Genomic DNA, 8,201 nt, shown 5'->3' on the forward strand with positions numbered 1-8,201 from the left:
TCCAGCTACTCAGGAGGCTGAAGCAGGAGAATTGCTTTAACCCAGGAGGCAGAGGTTGCAGTGAGCTGAGTGCGCCACTGCACTCCAGTCAGGGTGACAGAGTGAGACTCTGTCTCAAAAAAAAAGAAGAAAAGAAAAAAAAAAAGATCAACAAAATTGGCCAATCTTTAGCAAGACTGACTGAGATTTTTAAAAGGGAGACAAAGAAAGAGAGACAGAGAGAAACAGAGAGAGAGAAGACTCAAAGTGCTAAAATCAGAAGTGAAATACAGGGTATCACTACTATTCTTATAGAAATAAGAAAGGATTTTAAAGAAATACTAATGAAGAAGTGTATACCAAAGGAACCACAGGGTGGGTGACAATAGACGACCCCATGGGAACCAGCATGAACAGATAATTACTGACAAGAGGGCTCCTCTTCTTAGCCACACACACTTAGACACACCTTGACACAGTAACTTAGGTGGAATTACCTGCTGGATAGGGCTGGTGCTTAGAGTCTATATTAGGCTGAGTAACAGAAAATAAAGAATTACAGTATTCCTCCTACATTTGAGACTTATACCTACTTCATTATTTTAACATGTAAAAATATAGGAAATCTCAGATAATAAAATTGAGATCACTCAGTGATAACATCTGGAGAGATAGCCATTGTACTATTATAAATATCTACTTCTCTCCCTACTTACACATTGTATGTAGAAATATCAGATGTCATTTTTTTTTCCAGCATTCGGCTTAATTTTTATTCTAACTCTCAGTCTACGGGTAGCAAAAACAAATCTCAGCCAATTCATGGTTTCCCCCAGAGCCTGGGCTTACCTCTAAAAGTTCCAAGGAGCTTGCATGGCTTTACAGTCCTTCCTTCCCAGTTCTCAGCTTCTGATCTATGCAGGAATCCTGACCACATGGTCTCTCCAGGTCTGATTCTCTCTCAGGAACCTTGGACAGTTGACCATGTTGCTCTGGAGTTATGGAAAACTCTTGTAGTTTACATTCTTTCACCACAACTGTGCTGTACTTGGAGATGGGGAAATTATGCTCTCTGCTGGCTGCTGGACCATCAGGAATGTGGCCTGGATTTCCCATCCAGATGTTTCTTCTGCTCCTGCATTTAGTGGGCATGGGTAAAGTCTGAGACCTTTCAGTTCGTCCAGCTTTGGCTCTGACTTGGGGACACAGGTCCCTTATGATGTCAGATCTCCAACCCAGTCTAGAAGCATTATCATAATTGTTTTATTGTATGAAAGAAGTATAATTTATTTAAGCATTCTCTTGTATATTTAGATTCATTAATCCTTTATGGTCATATATTGTGTGATCTTCAATATCTTTGTAATGAAAGGTTTACCCACATCCATTTTTAAGAGAAATTCCTAGAAGGGCAATTTATATGTCAAAGAATATGGATATTTTAGGCTTTTATATATTTTGCCAAATCACCCTCCAAAAATGTAACAAATTGCCTCTCAGCAGCAGTTAATAAGAGGATAAGAATTCTTACATCCCCACACCATAGATTTCTCAATAAATTAGTTACACAAGGCATAGCTTTGCTATATATTTACACACAATGTCTGCATGCTGTTCATGACTCCATAATAAAAAATATTCTTTGATAATTTATAATCAGTGGAGAACCACTCATATAGCTAAGGGTTGACATAATTCTTTTAAAGTTAAAACATGAGGTTATTCTTGAAATATGCGACTAAGAGATCACTTCTTGGCAGGGCTTCAACAAATTAATTAACAACTTTCTTTTTTTACTATTCATTGAGTACAGAATTTTTTTAAGTCTGTAATAACTATAATTGTTAACTATGGTGTGCAGAATGGCTCCCCCAAAGAAGTTTACCCTCAGATTCCTACATCTTGTGAGCATGCTGTATTAAATGACCGTAGACACTTTGTGGACAAAATTAAGACTAGGAACCTTAAAAGAGGGTGGGCGCTATTCTGAATTGTCCAGGTAAGGGGAGATCAGAGAGATCTGAGAAAGAATGGTTAATGCCCTGTTGTTGGCTCTTGTATGTAGATGCCCACAGTGAGCCTTCAGTGAGACCCCCAAGAACTCAGTGAAGCCCCCAGCTGGCAGCCAGAAAGAATATGAGGACTTCAGTCCTATAACCACAAGGAACTGGATTTTGCCAACAGCTTGAATGGCTTCCAAGTGGATTCTTTCCAGAGCCTCCAAATAAGAGACCAGCCAGCTGATGCCTTAATTTCCACCTGTACCTTTTTCTGACCTATGTAACTGAGGCAATACATGTGTGTAGTTTAGGCTGCCAAATTTGTAGTATTAGTTATCACAGTGGTAGGAAATTATTATATATACAGAATAGGTAAGTGATAAATGGTATATTAAGTAAATGCATGAGCAAATGAGTTAAAGGTGATTTCAGAGTGGAAATTATTATATCCTTTCCAAAAGAGTAGTGGAATCACAAGTTCATTTAATCCTGAAGGTCCTTTGAATATATTGTTTCATTTTGCAGATTCATGTCAGTTGTGTTCCATCTACAGCTTCTGAAGGAGATGATTACATGAGGTAGCCGCCATCTCTCCTGTTGTAAGAATATTTATTATAGGCTTTAGTGTGCAGTGACTATTTTGTGCTTGTGATTTCCCATGACTATCATTTAAAAAATGTGAACACTTTATATCCGACACACAAACTATTACTGTTCTTAACCAGTGAATTCAGAAATAAGCACCTACATATGTTAATTTTTTCCAACAGATATTTACTAAATTCCTGCTTTATATAAATACACTGCTCTGAGTATAGTTTTCCGCTGGGTTCTGAAACTATTACAAAAGAAATACAGATAGCTCCCAAATTAAAAACCGGTTTATGTTCCAGAAGGTTTATTTCCAAGTTACAGATTTCTCACTTAGAACATATTTTCACATACAGATCATATTAAAAGCATTGATTCTGTAAACAAACCAGCCCACAAAAGCCCATTTAGTTCAAAATTTACTTGAACTGATAATAAAGGAATATAACTATATTTAAACACCTATTTTCTATGGCAAAATAAATTCAGTTTTCCAACTTGTAATGTTAGAGGCACAGCATCCTGCCTAGAACAGCTAGTCCTTCAGCAGTGACATTAAGGATCCGAGACCATGGAGGAGGTCTCTCCGTGAAACATGAAACATGGAGAAGACAGTACTATATTTTGAAAAACCATATGCTCAACCACCTTTTCATCTTGTTTTTAGTTCTCTGTATCAGGAATGCCTGTTATCTTTATGTTGGGTCATCTTGTTCTCTCTTCCATGTCTACCACCTTCTCTCCAGTTGCTTTTACTATATCCAGATTTTCTCATTATTATTGCTAAATCTTGCCATCTGTCATCTTAGATATTTCTTTTCCTAAAAAATCTAATTGAGAGATAAATGGCACTTAGCTTCGCAGAGAAGTCAGTGCTCAGATCCAGAACTGAAGTTTCCTTAACCTTTCACATGTTGTTATAATAAAAGCAAGGCTACTCAATTAGAAATTATCTGTGATCTTTAAGACACACCACCCACATCCATATAACATTTTTCTACTTGGGGACAAATTATATATGTGAACTGTTTTAATACCAAGGTTGTTAAATAATTTATGTAAAATCATATATACAGTGAGATGGTATGGTGTAGATATAAATATCAATTACATGTAAGAGTTAGTGGTATAGGTAGTAAATATTTCAGGAGTTAGTAAAATGGGGAACTGTATGTCCTGAATTCAACCATTCAGTAATCATTGAACACATGGGTGATTTTCTTGCTTATAACTGTATTTCTTTCCTGTAAATGCCTCTTCTCTCACCTTTTCTGTCCCTGTATGTCTAAATCTTTTCTACTTCTATGGACCAGCACATGCACACACTTTCCAGGAAGGCCTCCCTGGCCACCCATTCTTAGGTAATCTGTTCTTTCTCTCATTTCCCATAGCAATTCATTGCTACTTTTCTTATGATACAAAAACATGAAACTGGTTAGGTGTGTTTAGGAAGGTGCAAGGATGGACTTTAGAAACCCACTTGTTGAATGACTGAGGTAGTTTAGATTTATATAAAAGAAGGAAGGAGAACATTTTAGGCATGGTGAAGATTAGAGAAGATGATGAACAAAGGCAGAGAGGTTGGAAGTCAGAGGCTGGCTTTCTGGAAAAAGAGAGTTCCTATTGAAAATGGCAGAAGGTAAAATGTTAAAAAGAAGTTGAGGAGCAGGTGGTGTAGGACCTTTCACAATGCCTCAGGGGTGAAGAGTCTGGACTTCATCCTGAAAGCAACAGGGAGCCATCGGAATGCATTGTTAAAGTGGGCATTTAGGGAAATTAATTTGGCAGCAATATGTAAGATGGATGCAGGAAGCTTATTAAAAAGATATTTTGGTAATATAAGGATAGCAGGTAGAAATTTTAAAGGCCCTACTCCCGTGTGCAACCACAACATAAATAAAACCCGTAACTGTCTTATAATTCATTTATCTAGTACTGTTTCCATTGGAATTACCGCATAAAATTTAGTCTAGTCGCTTCCAGGTAAAATGAGTCCAATTCTGCATTTTCTCAGGGTTTTGAACTCCATCAATTCAAGAAGGTGTGGAGAGGGTAGGAAGGTAGGAATGAGAGATGCTTGTTTCCGCCCTCACAATCCTGCTCCCAGAGTCCCCATCTTGTATGTCCTTTGTGTAGGACACATGAGTGGCCCTTCAGACCCAGGCTGGAGGTCAATGGAGAAAAAGCCCACACAGAATCCTTAGGAGAGGTACCCTCACGTAGGCTGGGAGACACTTTGTAGATCCCTCTCTTAAAGAACCTGGGTCCCCTCTCAGAGGGCCATGGGAACTTTTACACTCTGTCAACATCACTCTAGCCCTTGGCACTAGGCAAAGGATCTATTCTGTCCTCTCTCAGGACTCATCCTGAGGAAGCAGAAGGCAGGGCACAGGCTCCCCACACACATTTAACTCTTTTTCCCTGCCAACCCCTCCCTTCATTCCCTCTTTTCCAGCTTAGAGAGTCTTCTTTTTCTAGTCTAAGTAAGGGAGTCTTTCCTCTGGATTCAAATCTTTGAGCACTACCCAAGACCAGAGAGTTTTGAATTTAAGGCATTGCTTGCCTTCGCTGTCTTCCGCGGCTTCTGCTGGGTCCATGGGTGTCTCTGATCTTCCTCTCTAATGGGGGAAAGGGTCTTAGGGAAGAAATGAAAGAATTAGGTACACATAGGAGTGGGCATGGGTAATCATCTCGGTTAGTACTTTTTTGCCACATAATAATGATTTCTAGACTGGGGAGACAAAAGAATAAGAAGAAAGAATCCATTGGACTTGGATGGAATATTAAAAGTAAGAAGAGATAGAGAATTTGAAGAAAGTTTTCAAGATTTTGAGCCTGAGTGAATGGAAAAGGAATGATATTAAGGGGATAAAACGAGAATGAGAGCGAGCAAAAAACCAGGTGCATAGGTCTCCACTGAACCTGGGTAACAGAGCACACTGGGCAATACAACACTATGGAATGCGCATTGATTTTACTAAGGCTTTAAGAAAAGCAGGCTCTGGAGGAGCAATTCCCCTGATCCAACTCACAAAGAGTGGTTTGGGAATCAGCATATCTATTCATTAATGTACCCTGGGGATTGTATCTAACAGGATGACTATTAGTGGTGACCACTGGGCCACTCCGATGGGAGCTGGTGCTTAACCAACGGTTAAATGAGGTGGTTGATCAGTGAATATAGAATAAGAGAAGACAGATGATTCCGCTGTAATTAGGGGCTGTCCAACTATAGAATAAGATGAATTGCCTTTCTTGGTCCTAGGAATATTTCTAAGATACGTAAAAGTCTTCAGAATCAGAGCATTTCCTCCGCTAGACAGTGAGTACACACTGACAAATTCTACTGTATCATTCATTTTCTATATTCTTTATCTGTCAATGCAAACCTCTGTCATTTCCTTATGACAGTTTGCAATTTCTTAAATTACTGCTAATCTTCCACTAGTTACATTTTAAATTGACGACTTCCCTTTTAAGGAAGCATACTAGACCCCTTAGTGAGACTTAGAAAGCACCCTCAAATTGCTAGCAATATGCTTGTGAATCATCTCTTGGGTGGCTTATTTCCTAGGATGATTTCTGCAGATGGCTAATCTTACCCCTTTTATGTTGATTTCTGTTAGCGCTAACCCCTAAGTATGGCAATATCTGACTGTCCTGATTTTAGCTTATACATTTTTGTTGTTGCTATTCCTTAGCCTTCCTTTCTAAATTCTCATCTTTCTGGCATTTTCTAGAATTTAAAAGGAAGGTGATGGGTTAGTGTTGATTTCCATGTGAGATATATTGAGAATTTGATATATATTCCATAATGAGCTAATTAGAATAAAAATATATTAACTGTAGAGGCTTGAGGGGGTCAATACATGATACTCTTTTCTTTCCTTTTTTAGATTTTTTTTTCTCTAATGAGGAATTAAGAAACAGAAATTGGGCAGATGGAGATGAAAAGAAAATTTTATTACTCTGTCCCAAGTGCTTAGAACAGTACCTGGAACATAATAGGTACTTAACACATATTTGGTGGATGAAAAAATGAATAAAAGCTAAATTGGGTTGGGCCCATGGTGGCTCACACCTGTAATCTCAGCACTTTGGGAGGCCAAGGCAGGTGGATCATTTGAGGTCAGGAGTTCAAGGCCAGCCTGGCCAACATGGTGAAACCCCCTCTCTACTAAAAATACAAAAAATTACCCGGATGTGGTGTTGGGCACCTGTAATCCCAGATACTAGGGAGGCTGAGGCAGGAGTATTTCTTGAACCTGGGAGGTGGAGATTGTAGTGAGCACGATCATGTCACAGCACTCCAGCCTGGATGACAGAGTGAAACTCCGTCTCAAAAAAAAAAAAAAAAGCTGATTGAAGAACATAGCCTAACGTAAAGTCAAATTGACTTCTTAATACTCCACTCTAGAATTAAACTCACTCATCCCCTCCTGGGCAGAACTGGACAGCCCCAGACCTCATCTGTGAGGGTGGAATGGCCTCCTCTATGGCAGCCGCCGGTGGCAGGTGGTGCTGAGAGAGCAAGCTAGAGCTCCCCTAGTAGGCAGCCATGTTTCTTCCTCTCAAGGGAAGGAGTGAGTAAGAAGATGGAGAGAAGCTGGGAACATTATTCTGAGGGGAAGCCCCTCATGGAACAAGAGAGCATGGGATGAAGTCTGCTTTATAACATTCCCAGTTTTTAGCTCTTTTAAATCATGGAAACGAGTTGTTCAATGTATAATCAAACAGAAACTGCACAACATTGGGGAACATAGATAAAGAAAATTAAACAGAGAAGTTTTTTTGTGGCAAAATACATGTAACATAAAATTCACCACCGTCTTAACCATTCTTTTTTTTTTTTTTTTTTTTTTTTGAGACAGAGCCTGTATCCCAGGCTGGAGTGCGGTGGCCCAATCTCTGCTCCCTGAAACCTTCGCCTCCAGGGTTCAAATGATTCTCCTGCCTCAGCCTCCCACGTAGCTGGAATTACAGGCACGCATCACCACATCCAGGTAATTTTTTGTATTTTGAGCAGAGTCAGGGTTTGCCATGTTGGCCAGTCTGGTCTCTAATTCCTGGCCTCAAGTGATCTGCCCACCTTGGCCTCCAAAGTGCTGGAATTACAGGCATAGCCACTGCGCCCAGCCACCATTTTTTTTCTTTGAGACAGAGTCTCACTCTGTTGCCAGGCTGGAGTTCAGTGGCGCAATCTCGGCTCACTGCAACCTCCACATCCCGGGTTGAAATTGTAATGGTTACTGCCGAGTTTAAAATGAGGAAACTGAGGCCAGTATAAGAACAATCAGATGCCAATTTATTTATCTCCTGGGCAAGGTTCTTTGGTCCTAGGAAAAAGGGGGGCCAGAGAAGTCGCACCTGACTTCTCAGGGCAGGGGTTTTATGGGGGTCAGAGGGGGGCTGGCCTAGGATGATGCATGGGGTGGGCTGCCATTGGGTAAGGCTTGGCGGGATTTCTTCAATTTTCACGGGTTCAGCTGTATAGTTTAGTGCTGAGAGTGCACAGTTTAGTGCTGAAGTTCAAATGCACAGCTTGGTGCTAAGAGTGCATAGTCTAGTGCTGAATATAGACCTGGGGGCAGAATGCAGAAGTGGGCGAGGGGAGCCCGCATGGAGGAGCCA

Source organism: Callithrix jacchus, chromosome 13 (assembly GCF_049354715.1).
Source record: "Callithrix jacchus isolate 240 chromosome 13, calJac240_pri, whole genome shotgun sequence".
NCBI lineage: Eukaryota > Metazoa > Chordata > Mammalia > Primates > Cebidae > Callithrix > Callithrix jacchus.